The 26196-nt window shown below is 33.7% G+C and overlaps 1 protein-coding gene across 3 annotated transcripts in view; it reads left to right on the forward strand.

Annotated features, from left to right (window-relative positions):
• The first annotated feature begins 11640 nt into the window (after positions 1 to 11640).
• acsl3a (acyl-CoA synthetase long chain family member 3a) overlaps positions 11641 to 26196 on the forward strand; it is a 93911-nt gene continuing 79355 nt past the window's right edge. The window contains exons 1-2 of one of the 3 annotated variants that reach the window (XM_039755968.1): positions 11641 to 11859; positions 17036 to 17218. The gene's annotated coding sequence lies outside the window, so the exon portion shown is untranslated. The remainder of the gene's footprint in view (positions 11860 to 17035; positions 17219 to 26196) is intronic. The other 2 variants (XM_039755977.1, XM_039755987.1) reach the window with 2 other exon arrangements.

A 26196-nucleotide genomic window follows, 5' to 3' on the forward strand; every position in this document is an offset into this window, starting at 1 on the left:
CTGACGAGAATTAGGCCTAAGCAAAATTATTATGTATCCAACGATACGCATCTTAATAATTCATAGTAACGCACTTAACTAACATTTATTAGTATTTAGAAAATTGGAATTAACTTGTCCGGCAAAATATGTATTAAATGGATAAACAGGCAAAATATAAGTCAACTAAAGTATTAACTAAGTAGAGACTAAGTAAGCGTCATGTCTGGAGATGTTGTCGTTGCCTTTTACAGAGACTGAGGTGTTAACACTTAACGGCGTTGCTGTGTGTACACTCGATTGTTTAATCTAAATGCTTCACACAGAAAACTGTACAAGGATGCGATATATTTTTTGTTTACTATTATTTCAAACTACAGTATATATCTTCAGCATGTACTGTTATATCATCGGACCGGTAGGGTAATTTAATTACAGTACTAGCCCTGGTGACTCGCACTTTTAGAGGCCAGAACTTTGGTCTAGTATCAGTCTTTGAGGATTTTGAATGTCTGCGTTTTCCCGTTGACCCTGGTTTGTTATAAATATGTGCTTGATTATTATTGGCGATCCTTAGCTGGTTCTCTCGGCTGTAATTGGTACTGTAGGAGTTGGCTTTAGTTGACTTCGCTGTGTAATGGATAACGTGAATTCAGAAAGTGTAGTAATGATTTTATTCAACTTTGTTTTTTCAGTACGTGTTATAGTTAAGGTATATGTGTATTTTAGTACTATCCCGGAAGATAAATATTTATAAAGAAAATATTCAGGATAACACTTATTACCAGACTTCCGTCAACAAATATGCGTCGACTTGTGTAAAATATTTATAATGAAAACGTTCTTTGGTTGCACAAGGAACTGTTGCTACCAGACTTCCTTTAGGTATCAGGCGAAAGGAAGCGTCCACTTGATATTCACACACAATGAGGATTGGCCTAATGCTATGTCTTGGAAGTACTGTAAATTTCAAAGTGCCCTTTAAAAACTGAGAGAAATTGATTAAGTAACATATATGGGTGCTGGATTTTATGAGAATCTTTGCAACATATACTGTATTTGCTGTGTTATATTTGATTAAATACATAAATATACAGTATGGGTGCAATTTAGATTGACTGATGTGCTGTAGACAAAAGAGCAATGCAATCAGAAGTGAAAGCAAATGGAATACAAATACTCATATTCATACATAAATATTATAGAAAGGGAAGTGGATCAAACTGACAAGTCATTTTTTTGAAATAGTTAATATACTGTCATATAAAATCCTATAATTAAGGTATAGCATGATTTACTGACGTGTTCCATGGAACATGGTGGTAACATGGATCAAGGCATACAAGGCCTCCTTCCTAGAAGCAGTTTTCTGCTACTTCTGTGCAGTTTCCAGATGCTCAATCAAATTATATAATCCCTCCAGTGTGTAAAGGGTCTGTTGCCCACTACACAACTGTAGGAGGTGCCCAGGGATAAGGTCACTACATGCCCCAACTACTTAACTGGAAGTTCTACTGCAACCTCAGTCACTACTGGAGCAGATTCAGTAGCAATAATAATGTTAAGTTATTTTCAAATTATTTTTATATCATTAAACTTTATTCTGGCTTTTATTTTGACAGAGACCAATATTTCTACCTTTAAGTTCTAAAAGGGATGGTTTGTAAAACACACTTTTGTAAATGATAAAATATTAGATACTTCTCAGTGGAGATGTACCAAAATGAAGGGCTGACACTAGTGAGAAATCACTTGGAACCCTACTTCTCTACATTTTGCATCTTCACATGTAGAGGCTGGCCACATACACAGGATCTTGGATTAAGAAAGTACCAGTTTACCCAGTGGAGCTAAAGAGAATTACTCAATGCTCAAATGAGCAAATTGGCTTATGACGTCTCTGCAGCTGCAAGAGTGTCATATTGCACAGCTGTCTCTCTTTCTCCTTCTCTTGGCCTCACTGTCCCTCACAATGTCTGTTGATTCAAAAGCCCTCTAGTAGTGATGAAAATGAAAAAAACAACAATTTTTCATAATCCAAAATTGTTTATTCAATCAAAGATTTGTGGGGGGCCAAAACCCACACAAGGACAGAGAGAATGTAAAAATTCCACCTAGAGTATGCCCAGTTTAAGATTTTTAATAAGGGTTTTTGTGCAAAAATAATAACTACACTCACCTAAAGGATTACTGTATTAGGAACACCATACTAATACGGTGTTTGACCCCCTTTCGCCTTCAGAACTGCCTTAATTCTACGTGGCATTGATTCAACAAGGTGCTGAAAGCATTCTTTAGAAATGTTGGCCCATATTGATAGGATAGCATCTTCCAGTTGATGGAGATTTGTGGGATGCACATCCAGGGCACGAAGCTCCCGTTCCACCACATCCCAAAGATGCTCTATTGGGTTGAGATCTGGTGACTGTGGGGGCCATTTTAATACAGTGAACTCATTGTCATGTTCAAGAAACCAATTTGAAATGATTCGAGCTTTGTGACATGGTGCATTATCCTGCTGGAAGTAGCCATCAGAGGATGGGTACATGGTGGTCATGAAGGGATGGACATGGTCAGAAACAATGCTCAGGTAGCCCGTGGCATTTAAATGATGCCCAATTGGCACTAAGGGGCCTAAAGTGTGCCAAGAAAACATCCCCCACACCATTACACCACCACCACCAGCCTGCACAGTGGTAACAAGGCATGATGGATCCATGTTCTCATTCTGTTTACGCCAAATTCTGACATTTGAATGTCTCAACAGAAATCGAGACTCATCACACCAAGCAACATTTTTCCAGTCTTCAACTGTCCAATTTTGGTGAGCTCGTGCAAATTGTAGCCTCTGTTTCCTATTTGTAGTGGAGATGAGTGGTACCCGGTGGGGTCTTCTGCTATTGTAGCCCATCCGCCTCAAGGTTGTGCGTGTTGTGGCTTCACAAATGCTTTGCTGCATACCTCGGTTGTAATGAGTGGTTATTTCAGTCAAAGTTACTCTTCTATCAGCTTGAATCAGTCGTCCCATTCTCCTCTGACCTCTAGCATCAACAAGGCATTTTCGCCCACAGGACTGCCTCATACTGGATGTTTTTACCTTTTCACACCATTCTTTGTAAACCCTAGAAATGGTTGTGAGTGAAAATCCCAGTAACTGAGCAGATTGTGAAATACTCAGACTGGCCCGTCTGGCACCAACAACCATGCCACACTCAAAATTTCTTAAATCACCTTTCCCATTCTGACATCCAGTTTGGAGTTCAGGAGATTGCCTTGACCAGGACCACACCCCTAAATCCATTGAAGCAACTGCCATGTGATTGGTTGATTAGATAATTGCATTAATGAGAAATTGAACAGGTGTTCCTAATAATCCTTTAGGTGAGTGTATATCACAATGCTACCCCTTAGAACCCATCCAAGAGAAACAATTTCTTTTAAAATGTTACTAATGCAATTTCAGCAACTAATTCTTACATTTTTTTTCAGGGAAGTTAATATACCAGCTTTATAAGAATTACATTGAAGTAGTGCACTATGACATGAACTAGTAATGCGTTAATTTCCAGTACAAAGGTTACGTTCTTGAAGATGATAAAAAGCACTACCTCTATCACTATCTTGAAAAACAATGGATTTACAGGTAGATCAGATCTCGGGTGCACACCCCCATTCACCCCAAAACATTTTGGCTGTTCTAATTTATTTTTCCAGACCACCATTCATGCTTCCTTAATACATTGACATCACCACACACACTTAACTTTTCATATCCATTAAACCATCTCAATGCCCATCTTTTTTGGCACCCTGTAAAGTACCTTCTCCATATCTATAAAATGCATAATACAGCTTTTATGTAGCCTGATAGATTTCCTACATTTACCTGACAACAAAGATTGTATACTGCATGTTCTTCCTTTTCTAGGCATGAAAGAAAACCCATGATGAAGATAATGTTGATGAGAGGCACAATGCTTAGAAAGTAAATACAAAGATGTAAAAATATTCAAATATTTTGAAATTTTCTATTTTGCTCTTTCTGTAATTTATTATTTAGAGTATATACTGCTTAAATTCATTCTGCTACAAATTTGCTCTTTTTCTGTTGTATTTTGTACTTTTATTATTCTTTTGCTTTTTACTTTTTCTGTTGTATTTTGTACTTTTATTATTCTTTTGCTTTTTATTGTTATTTTGGTGATGTCAGAATGCCACCATTTTATTTCTCAATTCTGATCGTGGGCAGCAACATGTTGTATATTTTTGAATAGCAATATCAAGGTATTGGCTGAAGTTCTAAAAAATAAGATTTGAGAACCTATTTCCTATAATAATATCACAAGATCAAACCGGATTCATTAAAGACAGGCATTTATGATCACATGTTTGCAGCTTGCTCCATGTACTGTACATTCCCTCAGCAACCAAGCTCCCAGAAGTTTTAGTGTCTCTAGATTTAAACTTTCTTAGTTTTCAACTAAAATGGGGATATGTCTTTACTGTTTTGTTCAAATTTGGCTTGGTCCAGATATTGCAAGCTGAATTAAATTACATAACTCAAGCCCAGAAGCAGGTAAAAAGTAAAATAAAGATTATTTTAGATTAGAACATTTAGTCCTACAAGGTTCCTCACTATCTTCAGTCCTGTTGATCTGCTAGACATTTGTCATCTGCAAAACTAAGAAATAAAGGGAATTGTAACTCAAATGTATAGTTTCTGATCTGAATAAATGTGTTCAATTACTTTTCAAGATCTCTGGATTTAAAATTAACCTGGAAAAAAAACTTGTTTTTTCTGGTAAACTCATTAGCATGTAATATTATATTAGGCTATCCGTTTACCATTTCAGAACAGTTCATGTGTCTGTGAGTTACAGCTACAAGGAAGCTTAAAGATCTTTTTAAGCATAGTGTTGGCAACGTGATGGAATGTATTAAACAAGATGTCAATGGATAGTCAACTCTTTACTTCTAGCAAAGTTAATATAGATAAAATAAATATCTTCACAAAAATGTTATTCCTACTTCATACTACGGTACTATAATTAGTAATAAATCCATTTTCTAAAAAGCTTGATTCCATTATCAGCTTATTTATATGAAAAACAAACAGCAGATATTAAAAATCAGCATTATGGACTGAAAGCAGAAGGAGGCATGGCACTGCCTTACTTTCAGCTGTATAGCAGGGTTGTGAATTTTCATAATTTGAGACAATGGATAAAACTCCATGATGAATAAAAACTTGTGTGGTTAGATTGGGGGAGAACATGCTTTAAGAAATCCTCACTGTATCATCTACTCTCTGCTCCAGACACATTAATACATTTATAATTATCATGAATTTATAAGATTTTGCTTCACTCACAAAAAAAAAAAAAAAACATGGACTCGACATAGAAAATACTTTAAGGAAAATACAGTACCATCTGCTGCTCCATTACAGGATAATTTTACATTTGAGCCCTCCATTAACTATATAATAGTTAGGTCTTGGATGATACTAGACATCTCGACCTTCAGAGATCTTACTATTGATAATATGTATATGCCTTTTGATCAGCTCTGTTGTAATAATGTAATTCCTAAACATACTTAATAACAAGTCAGAAACATTGTAAAAAAAGAATTTGCCAAACTTCCATAATCCACCAGATATATTTTCATTAGTAAGCATTAGTAGCATTTCCAGACTTTATCCAATATTGTCACAGTACTAGACAACCTTTGGCAATGCAACATGCTGTAATTCAGCAGAAAATCATACAGCGGACACACATCTTCAAATTAAAACTATATAATGTATTTTAAAGATTGTAACCTAATTGTGAATAATGACAGGTAGCTCTAGCCTCACTCAGGCATATGCTTTAGAACTGTGCAAAGTTAAAGCCCTTTTGTGAAGAGTTTTTTGTTATCTATTGGAGAGTGTAGATTTTATTATCATTACAAATCCTGTTACAGCAGTCTTTTATGTTATTTTAGATGAGGTTAGACTATCTGGTGATAAACTGACCATTATTTCCTATGGTATATTGCTAGCACATCAGTTTGAAGAATTATACCCTCCATAGGTAAATGAGGAAATTATATTTTATGTTTTTTAAATCTAGGAAAAACAAACTTGTCTGTAGAATTTGTCAAGTTTCTAAAATAAGTTTGCTAACCCTTTGCCAGTGCCTCTACAAAAGTTTTATTGTTTTAATTAATATGGGCCTGTATAAAAGAGTGTACCTCTCTTTTTATTAAAACGAGCTCTTTCTGCTGGTTGAGGGTAGGAGACTTTTTAAATCTTGTAATTTTGACATAATTAAACTTATTCTTGATTGTCGTATTATAATACTTATTCAGTATTATATAGATGTGGAACATATAAAACAAAGAAACTTGAGCACCTGTGAAAAACTCAAACACAAGGAGAATATGTAAACACCAGAAAAATTGTAACTGGTTTAGATTTTAAATCATGGTTCAAGGAACTGAGAAACAAATCTGTATTGATAGATTGATAGGTAATCCTGCACAAAGCTCATAACAGATTACAGTATGAAAAACATGACAAAAGCTTGAATATATAAAGCACTGGATATTCATAATGACTCTACTAAAAGACATTTTAAAGAAAGATAATATTAGAAATGGTTGAGATGTTACAGAGGTTTCCAATGCTATTGAGCTAAGCCATGAGGACTGAAAAAGAAACAATTGTAAAACCCAAATACGGAAATAGGTTAAAGGTTTAAACAGCACAAATCAGAAAGGTAGTTGAGATATTTGAACCCCAGGAATAAGACAAAATCTGTAAAAGGAACATAATAACCAATATACAGAGAAAATCAGATAGATATATGTTTTGCCTGGCTAAAAAATGCTAGAGTGAATAAAGGTACAGATTCTTCTTTATTTCTCTTTGCACCTCATATCATGTTTCTGAAGCCCATTTCATGCTCAAAATAAAACAGTTAGAAATGGACTGTGTTATGAAACATCTTTACGTGGAAGGAAGTGCTGGGGTGGAGCCCAAGCCAAATCTTTACTTTAAATGTAAAGTTCTCAAACTGTCATAAAACTGTCATGGTTATAAAACAAAACTAAATTACTTTGCTGCAGAACAGTTTTCTCATCAATAACACCTCAGATTATTTATACAAAGTAATTTTAGGCTAAATATTAAAATGAGTTTGTTAGCTTCTATCCAGAATGAAATCATTAAGAAAAATATACATTTAAAACTATCTCAGATATGTTTTTGGAAAGCACATAAGAATAATGAAAAATTCTAAGTCATTAAAAGTCCTGTTTTGAAAAAAAGACTTTGGACCAATAAGAAGGTGTGGATGGTTAGAGTAGATGTATCTGTATTCTTTATTTGATGCAGTGTGCCAGGACCACTGCAAAGGCCTGTAAAATATATACAGTGCACATTTGGCTATATAACCCAACAACATCATACCTTTCTTAAAGGCTTCTGTACAGTGTTTGGACATAAATAATGAAAAGTCTACTACAACTCATAGGTCCTTCTCATGAGGCATACTTCTCAAGTTTCAAATATCTCACTGTGTATTAAAATCTAATATTTTTACTTCCTAGGTGAAAACCCATAAGTGTATTCTACCTGAATTTCATTCCCCACCAATTTTGACTGAGTTGTAATTCTTTCCAGGTCCATCTGTTATGACTTTGCTGATTCTACATTAACTGACATTCCACTTTGTTTAGTATCATGTGTACATTTAACCAGCTTGTTATTTACATTCATATCAAGATCATTTGTACATATTAAAAAGAGTAGTGGCCCCAGCACTGATCCCTAATGAATGCCACTTTTAACAACATCCAATTCTGATAAAGTTACCGGCACCCTTTACTTACTCTGGTCAAGACATTTTTTGCAGCCATCTACACAATGGGCCTTGAACTCCATCTTCTTTAAATTTTATAACTTTTGTTTCTAAAGCTTTTTGAAAATCCAGATAAATAATGGCATATGCCTTTGAATGATCATATACTTTTCTTGCATTTTAGTGAAAATAAGGATACCAGAGTTCAGATCCCAGGTCCTCTGTGTGTAGAGTTTGCATGTTCTCCTTGTGTCTGCATGAGTTACCTCTGGGTGTTCCTCTCTAAGTACCTTTACTGATGGGCCCAGTAACTGCACAAAGTTTATTGACTTCTACATTTGTGAAAACGTTACAAAAATAAAAATTTAAAACATTTATAATTTCACTGAGTATATTTTAGATTACCATTATACATTTCACCTCCTCTTTCACTATTTTTTCACTACCGTGATAGTTAAAAAATCCATCCATCCATCCATCCTAGGACTATAAAGCACATGCTGTATTAATTGTCATGTATAAGGTACTGACACAGTTGTTTTTCAAGATATTTTAAACAAATGTTTTTATTCTCTATGAGATCTTCTAACAATCAATCATCATTAGAGATGATCAGATAACTCCCAACTACAAGCCTTTACCATTGTGACATTTTTACACTTATAATTTATATCTTACAGCTTTATAATCCTGTATGGCAACCACTTTAAAAAATAATTTCACTACAACTCATTATTTTTAGTGTTTAAGACACTTCTGCACCAAAAGACTTGAATCCTTGCTGCTTGACACAATTTAATGTGCATGTTTTCTCATTCCAGACTTGGTTCATTCACCCTTCGAGCCCACAGCTGCTTATCCCAGACCTGTAATCAAACCTCAGCCCACATATCTGCCTCAGACTGTACACACAAGCAAATGATCCTGCTGGCAATTTAGTTATTTAATGGAGTAAAGACATTGTTACACTTGTATTTGGTTTGCATATCAATCACTGTTACCATATACAATCAGTGTGAATTTTATTACATATGCCTGACTTTCCCACATTATTGACTGTCCAAATGCTGGCAGCATTGTTTGTGCAGACAAAGCTATTTAAAGTAGGTAGGCAGATATTGAACCACACATTTATACACATTTATCACTAGCCTGCTGTTTATATCCAACGAGAAGACTCAAAGAATTCATAGGTTTTTCACAATATCCTGTTCCTCACATCAGCATGAATCAGCAGCAAATGGAATTTGTCATGCTAGACACAGTTTTCTAATCCTCCAGTGTGCAGTGTGTGTTACTCAGTGTACCACATTTGCACCTTTTTATATTTGTATGACCGGAGTGGTACCTGATTGGGTTGTAATGCATGTGTTTGTGTATAATTGAAAGGAAGGAAGGGCAAGACAAATTATGATAGAGGTGTTGGCAGTAGTCTGTCAGGAACAGCACTCCTGCTAGGGTGTGTATGTCATGGGTGTATTCAAAATGAAATAACATTCACTAGCTGCAGTCATATGGTTCGGAAAAGACCATTGTTAAAAGCTGTTGACTGAGACTGACATTACATAACAAGTTATACTCAGTCAACTAATACAGGTAGTTGTGCGAAGAGCTGTTACAGAATGCAGAACTTATTCTACCTTGTCACAAACTGAGCTTGGCAGCTGACAAACCAAACCACATTTCACTCATAAAAATATAAAAGGCTTAAATTGCATTGAACTAAGTAACACAATGAGAAGTTTAGGATTGCAAAGAGACTGTATCATGATGACTTCCATTAGCTTCTGATTCATGCTGATGTAAAGAACAATATATGGCAGAAAACTTATGAATTCATGGAATATTCTTCTCAGGAATCTATAGCAGACTGGTGGTGGCAATGTAAAAATGTGAGTGTGTTTTCCTGTTACACATTGATCATCTATCTACATTTGAATGTCAGATATATGAATATTGTGTTTCAAGTGGCTCCATCAGCTAAAGTATATTTACAGTATCTGCCAAATGGGTCAAGAAACATGATGAATTCAGTGTAAAGTAGTTGCCTCCCCAGTCATCATATCTCAGTTTAATAAAACATCTGTGGAATGAAGTGAAATGAGCTATTTGTAGTAGAGATCCAGTACCAGCTAATTTACAGCAGCTACAGGGCACACTGGAGTTGACCACGCTAAGATCTTTCTGTCACACTTTAAAATACTTTATTGCATCTACTGTATGCCAAAACAATTGAAAGCTAACATGTGAACAAACGGGAATTAAACTCTCTATTATGTGATCTTTACATCACATCATGGTAAATGCATAAGAATGTGGGATCACTTATATTGGAAAGTGGATGAAGGAACACCATCTCCAGCTCAACCTGACAAAACCCTTTTTGTTATCCCAATTCATCTATCTATTCAGCAGCCTGTCTCTGTTCAGTCTGGCTCATGATCGCTAACACCCGCCAAGTCTGTATGCAACTTTGAGGTGGTGATCAATGACTATATGTCCTTTAAGGACCATACTGCTACATTCTCTCAGTCTTGCAGATTCACTTTATATAACATCCACATAATCAGACTATATCTGACAGAGTATGCCGTAGTATAATAGCTTGTGGTACATGCAATATATGGACTACTGCAAGTTTCTGCAGCCAAAAGTACCAGCAAATGTTGCCAAAACCTCTGCAGAAGACTCACAATGCAGCAGCATATCTGTTGTGCAAACAGTCAAGGTGGGTACGGGTCACTCTTCTTTTCCGAGCACTACATTGATTCCTTGTTCCTTCTCAACCACTCAGATCTGTGAATAAATTGCATCAAATCACAATCTAGACTTTTTTCTTGTAGATCCTAGCTGGTGCAACATGTTGTCCATCTCCATTCAAACGTCTGACTTCCTCAATGTATTTTGAGAAGTGTTTGAAGACTGTCTTGTTTGGTGAATTTCTGTCTAACTGATATAAGCTGTTAGTTTTTTTTTTTTTTCTAAATTTGTAACTCACTTGTATTTTATTCTGAGCTTTTCATTTGTGATGATCAGTTTGTAACCTTGTTCTGCAACACTTGTTTCTCAGTTCCCAGACTGATGTTTACTTGATTATGTTGATGTCCTTTATAAACCATTTTGCATAAAAGTGCCTGATAACCAAATAAATGTAAATGTAAAATGAGGATAACTGCCAAAAGTAGTTTTACAGGAAATTAGAAAGAACATCTTCTTAAATTAACTTTTGAAATATCTGTCACACGATTTGCAGTGGAGCAGTAGTTAAAGCTTCTGCCTCACAGCTCCAAAGTCCTGAATTCAGTTTGCACTGTCTGTGTGGTGTTTGCATGTTCACTCTGAGGCTGCGTGAAATTTTCTTAGATTATTCTGTCCATTCTCTTAAAACAATCTTAATACGTTAATAATAACAATAATAATAATAATAATAAATATGCAATTTTATTTATATAGCGACATCCCCGTGCTCAAAGCGGTACGTTAATCGGTGCCGTGTCCATTGCTGGTCCCGTTTAGTGCTTGATTCTGCCTTGACAAATCCCAACCACTGTTACTCTGAAACGGAATAAGTCTAGCAAAGGATAGATTGGCGGTTTGTAAACATTTGTATTGGTGGTTAGGGTCTGCTTGCGCCTAAACGACCTATGTTAGAAAATTATTATTTTTTTAATATTACATCCTCCTTTTGTACTGTCTGAGCCCCGCATTAATTGCATGACCGAGAGTAACCTCTCGCGGCCTCGCGATGACGTCAGAAACCGGCCTCCAACACGCGCCACCGCTTGAAGGCCAATGGGATCGCTTCGTTCAGCGCGTGTACAGTAATGCTACCTTTGACGGCACTCCCGCTACTTCCGGACAGAGAATAGAAGAAATTATTAGGAAAACCGAACAGTTGAATCAAAACACATTTGATATATTTATTTTTTTTTAAGAAAATGAATTTAGTTTTTATGCATTGGCGAGAAAATACATATAAGTCATAGAGGGATCGTATATTTCAACGAAAACCAATAATTTTACAAGCAAGCAGGTCAGTAGTACCATTATTCAGATGTTATTATCGTTATCTTTATTTATTTTGTGGGCGTGATGTAACTGAATGTTACAGACGGACAGTGGCCTTTGAGAAGAGGGGCATGCAATCCCCTGACAGGTCATTACAGGGGCAAATGGATTTTAATTTGTTGTATAGGAGAAAACGGTCAGCAGGCAAACTAATTCTTTAATTTCGCGTGTAGAGTTAGCAAACACTAATCGCTTTTAAAGGCGACCCAAGGTTCCGGACTGCAGGGCAGCTTGAGAATACATTCATTTACAGACACAATTGAAATAGACGCCGAACAGACGGCAGCCAAGATGCGTTACTTATCAGGTTAGGGAGGCAGTGGCGCATGTTGATCGTCTTCTGTCTTGGGGGACTGATGAATATGACCGTAACGTTCGAAACAACGCATCTGAAACGTGGCTCTGATTGCATGCATGTGCCCGCGCTCGCACTGATGACCAGTTTTCAGAGATTTATTTCCGCACAAATGCGAGATTACAGTAGGATTATCTGGACGGGTTTTGCATCGCAGTTCAGCTGTATGAGACGGTAAAGCTGAATAGGCCCGTGTGTCCGTAACAGGAAGGAGCGCAAGAAAAGAAGCATGTATTTCTTTCGTTAACTAGCGTTTCTTCATTGGGGTTTGCAAACAAATCTGACAACTTTATTTCTCAGAATCACTCGACCAACCTGTTAATGACCTTATGTCATGAAAAGTAAATAATATATTTCCGCTACATTATATACTGGTTTATTTTTTTAATTATTTTTCAACCGCGCTACGTTTGTCGAACAACTTGTGAGGCTGACAAACCTGTGTTAATGTCTCTTTTTGTAATTTGCGTAATATGATAAATACATAAACCTTATATTGTAATATATTTAAAACCATAGGTGTTTATTTGTATTATCACATAATTTTTAAATCGCATTTTGACAGTCTACAGAGAACACTTAAAACGTATGTTCACATTAGGTCTTTTAATAACATTGAATTATATTGTAAAGGCATTTTTTTCGTATGTATTGCAGTTACGATTGTTTTAGTTTCAAGTACCTAATATTTAGTCGAAAGCACAAGTTTCATCACTTGTGTCACTTACCATACTGACTTTCATTTATCTGGCAAAATTAGTGTAATAAGTCAATCTTGCATATGTGTCACTGGTCACTTCACATGGCCATTTACTGGGTGTTTATTTAAATTAATTATTTTGAAAATATTTAGAATATTTTAGTTCAGTCTAAGTTATGATTGTTTTTGGTACCCATTCCTTATATTTTATTTAGTCAAAAGCACAAATTACATCACTTATGCTACTTGCCACATTGACACTCATTTACTAGTCACTTCACATGGACAATGATTGAGTCTGTATTTAAATTCATTCTTCTTTTAGTTCAGTTTATTTTTTAAAGTGTTTCATCCTATAGACCCTGCACACTATGCAATAAGTGTGTAGATAAAACGCACCAGAAATTTATATTAAAACACTGCTAAAAAGGAAATCACCATACAACGTATGTATGTAGATTTCTAAATATTAGTTTAAGGCATATAAATCAAAATAGACAAGAAAACTATAACACATTTCCCAAATTTCCACTTTTATTAGTTTAGCCCAAATTTGTGCACTCAGCAATGCACTTTGGTAAAGGAAGAAGCTGATGATTCTGGTGGAATCTGATGAATACCTCACTATTGGCCTATCATTTGTGATTACTCATCCATTCCAATTTCTCTTTTCATTACTTTGCTGTTAACACAACCATAATGCAAGTGTAACCAAGTGCTACTACTTAACACTGAAAAGAAGATTCTAGGTAGCATAATACTATCAACTGCGGTGGGCTGGCGTGCTGCCCGGGGTTTGTTTCCTGCCTTGCACACTGTGTTGGCTGGGATTGGCTCCAGCAGACCTGTGACCCTGTAGTTAGGATATAGCGGGTTGAATAATGGGTGGATGGATAATACTATCAAGTTAAATAAAAAGTTATATGATAGATAGATTGAAACTTTATTAATCCCAAGGGCAATTTCACATACTCTAGCAGCCGCATACTGATAAAAAACAATATTAAATTAAAGAGTGATAAAAATGCAGGTATAACAGACAACACACATGAGTAGTCTTATTTGCAGTTCTCATAAGAGTTTACCATAGTGACTTAAAATGTATCTTCAGTCTTGATTTAGTAGTAATAGTAGTAGTAGTAGTAGTAGTAGCAGTAGTGGTATTTATTTAATTGCTGAGACAGAAAGGTAATTTCCATCTTGGCAAGTTGGAAATCCAACGACAACCCTATAGCTAAAAGCTTTAATTGTATCAAGTAATTTTATTAATCACTGCAGGATTATATAGGTCTGCTTCTAGGGATGTCAATGTACACTTTTTGCAGTGTACTGTGAGATATATTATAGAATTAATATTATTGATAAGTTATATAAGGTAAAGTAAATGGGTTGGGTAAGCCATTTATGACTATATTTCTGAAAGAGGATTTTAAAATTGGCTCTAAACGTTATGCTATTGTAATAATTTAGGAAATGAAGTTGTATAGTTGTACTTCCCACTTGCTGTTTTGTTTTGAATTAACTTTACCACAGTAAGCTAGTGATTTGAACATTCTGCCACTGCAGCATTAAAATAGCCAATTAACTATTTTTTTCATGATCTTACATAAACTGCTATTTCTAAACTGAAGAAAGTTGGTATTAGAACATATGAAAACGTTTAGCCCTTATTATGTAAAGCTCCTATATTTTGTGTAGGTTCAGTCAGACTACAATTGATTATATTAAGAACTGTTAGCATTGCCTTACTGTTTGCAAAACTATGATGTCGGCTGTTGAGAGATAGCTATTGGCCACTACTTCTGTGATAGATTCTTGCCCCCTATACCATTGACTGGACTGAGCAGGTTGGATGGATGGATGGATGGATGGATAAAAGATTTTTCTAGTTATTCCAAATTTAAGGGAATGTAATTTTCACTAGTCAAACTATAAAAACAACATTTATTTCAATAGCACATTTTTATACAAGGGATATGTAGCTGAAAGTGCTTTAAAAGATGTTCAAGAAATAGTTAAAAGCAAGCAAAAACAAATTAAAATTAGATAAGAATAATAATTGAATACATAGTATACACAAAACAAATAATGCACACTTACATAAGATAGATATATAATTAAGAAAAGTACAGTATAGTCTTTAAATATAGAATTGTTTTTTTACACTCTAAATGCAAGTCTGATGATAACGCCTGGTGTTCAGGATGGACAGAAAAATTAAAGGAAAAAAAAATACAGTTAAGCTGAAGAAAAAAAAATCTGTAGGGGTTCCAGACCAAATGACCTGGCAGCCCCCACTGAGCATTATACTAACATAAATGTGCTTAAGTAGTTCCTTATTGTTGTATTAAAAATAATCTATAAGAAGGAGCAAGATTATTTAACACTTAAAATACCATTAGTAGTATATTAAAATCAATTCTAAAGGACACAGGTATATAATGTAATAATGCTAAAACTGGTGAGATGTGCTGAGATTTTTATTTTTCTGGCTAATATTCTTGCTGCAGCATTCCGGACTAACTGCAACTGATTGATGTATTTCTTAGGTAGATGTGTTAGGAGTACATTATAGTAATCTAGCTGACTAAAAACAAAAGCATGAATTAATTTCTCAGCATCTTGCAGTGTTATAAGAAGTCTAACATTTGCAGTTTTCCTTAAATGAAAAAAAACACAGTCATAGTAATATGGTTAATATGTGATTTAAAGTTTAGGTCAGAGTCCATGATTACACCTAAGTTATTTACTTCCTCCTTGACTTTTAATGCTATAGGATCAAGTTTGTTTATGATACTCTTATTATTTCCATTTTTACTAACAACTAAGATTTCAGTTTTTTTTTCCTTATTTAGCTTGAGGAAATTACTAGTCATCCATTCAGAAGTACAAGGCAGACATTGGGTCAGAGAACTCAGTGCATCGGGGTCGTATCTATAGCAGGGTCATATAGGGTCATGCTATAGATATGTAAGGCTAAGCTACAATCACCACAACTACCAAGAACTTTTTGCCTTTTAAATCAGACTGAAACCAGTTAGAAATACTGCCCAAGAGGTGCGCTCAGTTGAGTAGTAGAAGAATTGATTTGTGGCCTATGTTTGCACTAACCTGCAAGTCATTTACTACTTTAAGCAGTGTAGTTTCTGTGTCATTTAATTGCTGAAAAACTACTTTTTTAGAATTTTACTTTAAAGGCAGGCTAGAAATAAGTCAAAAGTTGCCAAGTATAGAGAAGTCAAGATTATTTTTCTTAATCAGGGATTTAACTACTGGAGTCTTTAAAAAATCTGGGAAGACCATGATATCCAATGATGAGTTCACTGTGTCAAATACACTTATCAATTAGCAAATCCAATATTCTTTAAAAAAATCCTGCTGGGACTGAGTGAAGGACACAAGTGGAAAGTTTTAGTTGAGAAATTATTCTATGGAGTTCAGTAAAACCTATTGCAGTGATGGAATTTAGTTCTCTAAAAAGTGTATGTTGATGTTCAACAGGATTCATTTTGGAGGGGATGTATTATATTACTTCTAATATTCTTCATTTTGTGTTTAACAATGTGTCAAAAGCCTCATAAATTTCGCTAGAAGTTTCCAAGAGGCATTCTGTTGAATGAACTGGGTTTAGAGGACAATTAATAGATGAGAATATGATTCTAGGATTCATTCATAATTTTGGAAAAATAACCCTGCCTCTAAAAAGGGATTGCTTTGTTATATTGTACTGTATTTGCCTTTAATATTTCATAGTGGACTGTTAACTTGGTTTTCCTCAATTTATGCTCAGCCCTGTGGCATTATCTCTTAAGAGCCAGCACTCAACAAGTTTTCCAATGTATTTTGGTGCTAGAGTATTTCTTAACATTTTTTTAAGGGGACATTTTGTCTGCAGCTCTCATCTGGTTGTTTAATGCCCAAGGAATGTGAGGCTGTTTTACAGTACCGGGTGCACCATTAGATGCAAATACTGTTATCCATTATTTTGTTTCTCTACACTAGGAGCATAAAGCCTTGATACATACTGGTAAAGTAATTCAAGAGTGGTTTCATGGATAACAACATGAATTCATATGTCTTCCACAGCCTCTTGAATCACCATATCTAAACATCAGTGAACCTATATGAAAAGTCTTAGAGAGCTGAGTACAAACAAGATTTCCACCTTCTTGATCCCTCAAGTAACTGGAGGCTTTTCTTCTTGAAGAACGGTGAAGTATTCACCGCCATCTATTAAGGACTTGTATAATAGCATTCTGAAGGCAAACGGTAGTCCCACTTCTTGTTAGGTCTTTGATATTAATATTTTGTTAGATGTTTTTGTTAACTTGTTCATCCTCTTTTCAAATTAAACATAACGTTACGGTATGTTTACAAGTAATTTATTTTATAAAGCAATGTTTGAGTGAATTATGGTTTCATTTGGAATAAAAATGGCTTGTACAAGTATTTGACTTTAGAGCTGTGTGCTATAGTGTTCCTAGACTAGATACTAGTGTTCATTTCAAATAATTATTTATTCAGTTGTCAGTTTTTGTCATAAGTTAATGTCTTGCCCAGTTGAATATATTTTTACACTCTCTTTGTGCAATATCAAAAATCACGCTTGTTTGAGATTACCATTTTAAAAAGTACAGAATGAAGCATATTGTTATTGTAGTTTTTAATTAGTGTGGCCTTACGGTTCTAGCTTTGAACTTTAAAACTAAAAGCTGCTGGTTAAATCAATGCCTCAGATTTACTGAGACACTCTTAAGCAAGGAAGTTACCCTTCATTATTCTGATTATGCAAAGCTCACATAAGCAATTGTTCTGTACTTATGTGATTGTAAAGGGTTTTCCCCAATTGAAAGCAGCAATGTAATTCTAAATTATGGAAGCATGCTTGTTCAGTTTAATTGACTCCTTTGTTCTCATTATCAAAGGTCAGCTTAATAAATATTTTGATGATATGATAAAATCTTAGAAGTAAATTCAGTCACTAATTCATTGCTTGCCATGCAGTAGCACAAAGATGTCTTTGACAGATTCCTTCAAATGTAAAACAAGTAGTCTTTCTGTGTTGCCACAATAACTGTGGATCCTATAATTACACATTTAATTAAGATTAAAATGATAATGAAATTTGTAAGAGTGTGTTATGTTACATTTGGAAATTCCCAAAGCAAACAAAATATTTTGACTTTCAGGAATTATTTAAATTGGAAAAGTTAATATGGAAAATTATAGAAATTTAATTGGGGCTGTGATTAATGCATGCTTTCTTTGTTATTATTTTCTTTTAAAACTTTATTTTGAACATAAATGTTCCTAAATCAAACCTCTTAGTTTCCATGCTTCACATACAGTATTAGGATTTGCTGAAATTGGTCTTGTGGACAGCTGAGACACTCACCAGTTAGCTTTAGAATTGATTTAAAAATTTTGCTGCTGGTATTTAAATCATTACATGGGATATGCTCCTGCCTATTTATCTGAATTCTCTTGTATACACCAGATTTGATAACATCTGATGAATTTCTAGGAAAGCAGAGAAATATGTGACATCACATTCAGAGGTCTTCGTCATGGTTAAAATGCCATATGAAATGAGTGCCATCTTTTAGAATTTTTCATTTTTTTATATATTACTTTTTTGTTTATTATTGAAAGTATTTTTGGTGCAAAGATTTCTTTTGGCCTGTGTGAAGGAGTTATTTACTCACTTCCCTTATTATAATTTTCTTAAGAGTTTTCTCATTTTGCAGTAGTCTTCTGTAACTGGAAAATTTTAAAAGAAGACAACACAGATACAAGAAACAGTATATCATAAAAAAGTAGGTAACATATAGTTAACTCCTTAGCGGTTAAAAATAGTCATGGATATTTCTGCATAATTCACCACATTTAGAGTCAACAAATAGACATTTGTGTGAGAGTTCTCTTTCTCCATTTGTCTTTATCCAACTGTCTCTTTTATAATGCATACCACTACCTCATTTTAATTGCAAAGAATATAATTATTTTTGGTATGGCTATGTTAACATGAGAGAAAATGCAACTACTTTAATTTTATTTTTTGGCAAAGCTACTGTTGCATGTAGTTTTCTTAAAATTTCTGAGTAGCTAAATGTTCAAACATAGCATTTGGCGTTATTGGACTGTCTAATGCTCGATTAATTGGATCGCTAAGATCCTCAAGCTGCATAAGTGCAGATTGTGAAGTTGCACCTTTTAGGGTCTACCAGACACTAAACCTTTTTGGGTTATTAGGTGGAGCCTAGAGAGTTAAGAAAGGCGTGATTAACCTGCTCAAGCTGGATATGCAGTTGCTATAGTTACAGTTTAAATAGCTTTGTGCTACTGGTCTTGCCTTTAAGGTACTTCTCGTTACAAAGTTTATTTGTAAATCACAGGAGGAAGAGTACAGCTACTGTCTTACTTGGGTAAGTGTTTCAAGTGTGCTTTTTAGTTTTACTAAATTTTAGCCACAGTTGATTTTAACAATTAGCAAAAAAAGTCATTTCCTGTGTATTTAAACAGTATTTCAGTGTGCCTTCAACAATCTGAAATTAAATGCTTCTTTATTCATTCTACACTAATCATCAAAGCTATATTTAAATTTGTTTTTGCTTGTTGAGCATATTACTGATTCTGTAGTATACCTAGCTTTTCAACTGTAAAAGTATTTTGTTTCATTTTCTAAAATTTAAAAATATATTACAAACAGATATAGATACAAATATCTTATGTGCACACATTTTCTCTGCCTGTTATCCTTTCATGTCTCACAGAATAGCTTATCAAAAAACAATCACTGCAGTATTATTAAAAACAAGCCGCATGCCTGAGTTAACTTATCTTTAACCAGCTTCATATTTGAATATCTAAAATATTGTTTGATATTAATATTTTACTAGTGTGAAACTCCTTGCTTTTTATTAGATCTTTCAGGCATTTAAAATATAGTATCATTAACATACTGAGTTAAATATAGAGTTGAGTTTTATCACAACCTTTAGTTAGCACCATTTTTATATGGGTATAAATTATGTTGCCAGTGGTTGACAAAAGTTTATTTATACATTTTCATTGTTGTTGCAGAACAACAATTAACATCTTGTGACACGAGCTGTAGTTAATCCCTCTGCATTTGATACTTACTACAGAAGTATATAGAACTAAACAATGTATAAAGAGTAGATATGTAAAAAAATATATACTTACGATTAAAATGTTACCTTTGACAATTCAGAAGTCTTAGAGCTTTCATAAATGTTTAATGTGGGGCTTTTCAAATTTAGTATGCTTTATTTAACCTATCACACTGCAGCTTTTATTTCTCTTCTGCAGAATTAAATTTGAGTGTTACTTGGCAAATGAGAAAACATTTATTTACATGATAGTATTATTTTTGGTCATTTTAGCAAAAGGCTTTTAGGATGATTCACAAAGAAATTATTCTATGTCATTAAAGAGAAGACATGTCTTATTAGGTAGATGGATAGATAGATAGATAGATAGATAGATAGATAGATAGATAGATAGATAGATCAAGAAAAAAAAAGGAATATTATAGTCAATTTTTTCTGAGTCATATTTTGCCTGACTGACAATGGCAGATGTTGTTAAAAAATGCAAGAGCAAAAAGTAGATTTAATGAATTATATATACATTAACATGTACACTAACATGGTTCATTCATAGTTAAAATGGGCAAGAAGAATACTGCTGCCTGGAAGAAATGTAATTACTGATAGTTATTTGTTTATAATATTATTTGTTTATAATGCAAAATAGTATGTGTATTGAACAAATTTTAGTGCCTCAAAGGTAAAGATAAATGGCAAACATAATTAAATCCTCAATAACATTACTTTGTTTAAACAGCTAAAGTTTTTAAGTATACCAGTTACAAAAGATACAAGAAAGTATCTGTTATGGATCAAGAAAAGTAATTTTACAAAGTTTACTTATAGTAAGGTTAAAGTAATTTAAAATAGACCATATGATATTATCCTCACTTTTCACATGTTAAACTGTACATAAAGAAAAATGCTTCTTCAAATCACAGAACATTCTATTATTTATTGAATTAAAAATGTCAGTTTTGGTACAGTTTTGTTTCAAAAGAGAGCATAACCGTACTAAATATGCTTTGTGTATTGGCTACTATAAATAAAGCCTGCCTCCACGCACATTTGAGTAAGTGAACATCTGCATGTTATTTTCTTTCTGTATATATTGCTTTAGGAGATTCATATCAATCAGTAATCATAATTTCAGGCATGCCACTACATTATGCTATTAGGGATGAATTAAGACATAAAATTTGTACCAAAGCAACAAACTAATTGTTGACAGAGTTGAGCATACCTGGAAATATTTAGACTAGGCACAACTGAAAAAAGAAAGTAATTTCAAAATACATAAGGGACAACTCGCTCAGAAAATTCTTGTTACATTTTATAGGCAAAACCTAGTACTTTATTTAAAGATAGTTTCGGTGCTGTCTATGGTACATTTATTACTTAGACGTTTTGTTGTATGGCATAAACGCCGGTGCAACATTTGTGTTGTTGGTAAAATATGAAATTTGCAATTTAAATACACAATGTGTGGTTCATTTTTAATGTTAGTGTTTGTGAGAAGGTGCTGTTATACCATGTTCGAATATTGCTTATTCTGAAATTGTAAGACAAAGAATCCCTGGTAGAAGAGAATAATATTTAAATAAAATACATTATTGGTTTTACGTTTAATATTTTTAAAAATATATTTGTACAAGTCAGGTCATTTGCTTAGGTATTTCTGAAAATCACTTGTCATTAAAGCACAGGTTAATCCAATATACTGCTTGGCTCAGAATCAGCAGCACAGATCACAGTTTCGCCATTAACTCTCAGTCAGTCAAGGGCATTTTTTCCCTGTGCTGTGCAGTCATTCAAATATATAATTATTTAATATTTTTAATTTGGAATTTTTTTTTTTGCAGCTGCCAGTGTTTTTTTATTTGTTATCTTTCTTTTTATTTTAAATTAATGTTAATGTTAGCCAGAATTAAGTAGAAAATTAACAACTAATTAAAACACTCCAGCATCTTTGATGAGGTATTGGGATTATTTTATTTTAAGATTCATGCATATGCAAAGTTCATTTATTAGTACTAGTTGTTCTACCCTTCTAAGATGTGTTGAAATCTAAGCAACCAATGTAGACCTCTGCATTAATGTTTATAGTTTACCATCTACTGGAATGTATTTTGTAATGGCATGTAGTAATAAAATGCAATGCATTTTTCATTCCAACAGATGGGGCAACATTAAATATTCATAGTAATAAAATGCAAATGTTTGTGATGTGCCTGCCATATGTTGCAATGTATTTTATTACTATAAATGTTTGTAATGTGCTCTCTGCTGGAATAACAAAACAAAAACATAGCAACTAGACAGACTCACAGACACTTGTTCTTGTTAAGAACCCTGTGTCAGCTATATTGATTTTAATGATATTGGAATTCTATTAAAGGTGTCCATTTTTAAGAGTCATATAAATGCATTAGCAGAGCAATAAGAATGCATTGGCATGACAGCACTTGATATGGCAGATTGAATTTCCTGCTTTCACCTGTACACATGACAATAATAACCCTATAAACTTTGCGATGTAATACTGTGCCTTAAAAATAAATCATGTAGTCTTGCCCCAATATATTCTGACAGTGTGCTTGTGCACTGTCCTCATCTAACATCGTAGGTTTTCCCTTTATTGAGAAAACTGAATTGCAAAAAATGTGTTATTTTTCAAGCAGTTACAATATTTTTTTTCATTTTTTTCATTTTTATTACTATTTAATTTAATATTGTTTCTTTGTATCAGTATACTGCTGCTGGATTATGTGAATTTCCCCTTGGGATTAATAAAGTATCTATCTATCTATCTATCTATCTATCTATCTATCTATCTATCTATCTATCTATCTATCTATCAATCTATCTATTTACATTACATTTAACAAAAATATTTTGTCATTATATTTAATTCACAGGTTCCCATGTGTTTAGTGACTCTGGGATTGGGGCTTCTGTAAGGTTTGTTTTGACTAGGCATCCTGCTGCACCACATGGCTAATTGCACATGCATTTGACTCGCATCTCTTCTCTTATATGGTCTTAGTGCATGGTTGCTGGGACTCGAAGATTGGGTTGCCTTACTCCATACTGGTACGACCCTGTTTGAATTTCGGAGTACCGGTAGACAATGTATGTGTACCAACATATGCAGAGAGCCTGTGATGTGAGGGATCAGCATTATATACTCAGGGTGGGCTGTGACTGTCACTGTCTGATGTGTACTACATAGCGAGGAGCATAACATTCATAATCTAGCAGTAAAGATACAATGAACAATAAAACTATACAGAATAACAAAGTATTTCCGTAATATTTTCATTATGGCAGCCGTTGTATCCCTTAAATGAAAATACTGCAGGTTTGTTTTTTTTTTAACACATGCATGATGCAAATTCAGCTGGAGTAATGACATTCATTATGCATGAGCGAAGCAGATTGGGCATTGATGTAAAATGTTAGGTGGAGTACTCCTATGGTATGCAGGCATGAAAGTTCTGTCCATGGCTGCTAAAACTCTGTGATGTCAAGCTTGCCTCACAAAGTACTATGGGGCAATGGGAAAAAAATGTTTGTATAAACTGGCTACATGGCAAACTTCCTGAAAAATATATGGAGAACAAGGTCATTAATGAGCACAGCATATTTGTGGTAAAAAACATTTTGGCGAAATATGTCTGTTGCCACTAAAATTTAACATCATTTTGGAGTGATCTTCTGATAACTGTCAATGCATTAAATGTTGACAAAATAATTTAATGATAATTATGATTGTCAATGCAAGAAAAATCTGCAGGGTAAAATCCCTGCTGGATTTATTTGCTAGAGAATCACATGTGCATCACTAGCCTTAAAGTAGCCAGTTATGCAAGTTTAGTATTAGTATGTTTTTATTGCTTGACCTGCATATTACATTTATAAGCACTGCTTAGCTGCATGGATTCTGAGCCTTCTAGAATAATCTACATGACCAGCTATTTTCTAATAATGAATCAGTTTATACAATATGCATTAATTTATTAAAAGTTGAACTTTACATGTGATTATTTGCAGCCTCAAGGATTCTATGTAATATTTTATATAACATATTTTTTCTAACAAGATGGTTATTTAGAAAAACCCACAGTATTTCTTTCAATGTTATTGGACACTTTCACATTGCTGTACTGTTGTCATTCTGTTTTTACAGCAAACCCATGTTCACAAACTGGAACTGAACTGTACAATAAAGAATAATAGTTGCAATTTATTAGTTAGAAATGAGAAAGCAGGACAAAAGTTTAAAGGAAAAGCACATCAACCATAGGTCTTAGTTTTGAAGTGCAGCAGTTTGGAACCTGTCCTGGCAGCAATGTGGTAATGGACCCAGTATGTGTAAAATTGTTAAAAAGAAAAAGTATGCATATTAAGAAAAGCAGTTTTATGAAATATGCCTGACAAGTTAATGCTCAGGAAAAGAATATACATCCATATACTGTACTTATGCATTATATAGATCTATAAACCATTATTCTCTTGAATGTACATATTATATGGCTTTATTTATATGTATATACTGTAAATGAAAACTTTTATAGGTACAGATGAGTACCCATAAAAATGACAAAATAATTTTTAGAATTTTAAGAGATCAACTGTACATCATTAATCAGTGTGTATGATTGCCACATAATTGATTAATGAAGCTGACACAAATAGGAAGGAAGTAAAAGAAAATAAAAATTACAAAACAGAGCCCTGCACTCTCTCAGCTCTAAATAGTAAAAGAGAAAAGCTCATTTTTATGAACTGCAATTTGAGTTATGCAATTTAGTCCATTTGTATTTAATGGTTCCATTTTTAAAGACATTTGAAAAAAAGCAAAGCCCAAAAAATAGCTGTGATTTTTATAAGACAGTCTAAAACTTGCATCCTCTTTTTGCATTTCATAGACAATTGTGACAGTTTTTAAATAATTGTAAGTTTGCTTTTATATCAAAAAATGGCTGCTGCCAGTCTGTAATTAGAAAAAAAATAGTAGTACTATAGACACACAACTTAATTAAATTAATTATTTTTTAGTGAGGGATTATTCAGTGCCTTAAATTTACAAACTAATACACTTTTTTGTTCTTATATTGCCACAATACTATAATACAATTCTTTGTTATGTTTTTAATTGTAAAGCAAAATTTATATCATGTACATTATTAGAGGTGCTAATTTTGGCCAGACATTATCTTGTTGGTGATTAGAAGCAGTTATAGTTCCACATGTGCTACAAAGATTCCTTTTGGTTATACAGTACTTATCTTCTTAGAATGCCTTTTACTCAGTTAAGAACTTGGATATACTGTACAGCATGTAAAAGCAGGTACTATCTATGGTAAAACCACAATAAGCACACTGACACCTCAGACCTGTTCACAGTGTCCCTCTTTTTCGATGCATGTTACTGAGAATGTCTTTATAGTGATCTCTTCAAGTGTGGATAGGTTCTCAAGTAATTATCATTTAAAGAATCTTCTAACACAGCAGTAGGAAAGTTAATAGTCTTCCCCTCAATATTCAGAAGAGATTAGCCTGTGTACCTTTCACCTAGTTCAGGATTTTCTTTTGTAACAAAACAAGTGTTTGTCGCTCTGCTTACAGAATTGCTCAGACTTAATCATTTGATTCTATATCACAACAGTTCAAGTGGATAAATAAATATGTGTGTGGTAGAGAATTTTAGTAATGTACTGGAAGAAAGCAATGATAACCATTTCCTGTTTATGGATGTGAAACATTTAATTACAATTTTTTTGCTCCGTAAATCACAATGCAAAGGTCATTCCTAAATAAGATAACATGGTAAATGTGTTGCACCTTTTTTACCTTAACTTTTTTACATTAGTATTATAGTTTTTTATAGTAAATGTTCTTGGGAGAACCAAATTAATATCTGGGCTATACAAATTAATTTCATGTGTGTTAAGAAAATTATTTTTCCTATATCCAACATTATTTATTTTCAGTGATTGTAACAGTATTTTTATGTATAAATAAATTGTCCAAATTTATGTATACCTAAAGCTGAATTCCATTCGTATCACAAAGTTTGAGTATATTTTTCTTGGTTTTGCCATGTATTTGTCTAGATATGATTTTGTGTCT

This window comes from Polypterus senegalus, chromosome 1, assembly GCF_016835505.1.
Source record: "Polypterus senegalus isolate Bchr_013 chromosome 1, ASM1683550v1, whole genome shotgun sequence".
Classification (NCBI taxonomy): Eukaryota; Metazoa; Chordata; class Cladistia; order Polypteriformes; family Polypteridae; genus Polypterus; species Polypterus senegalus.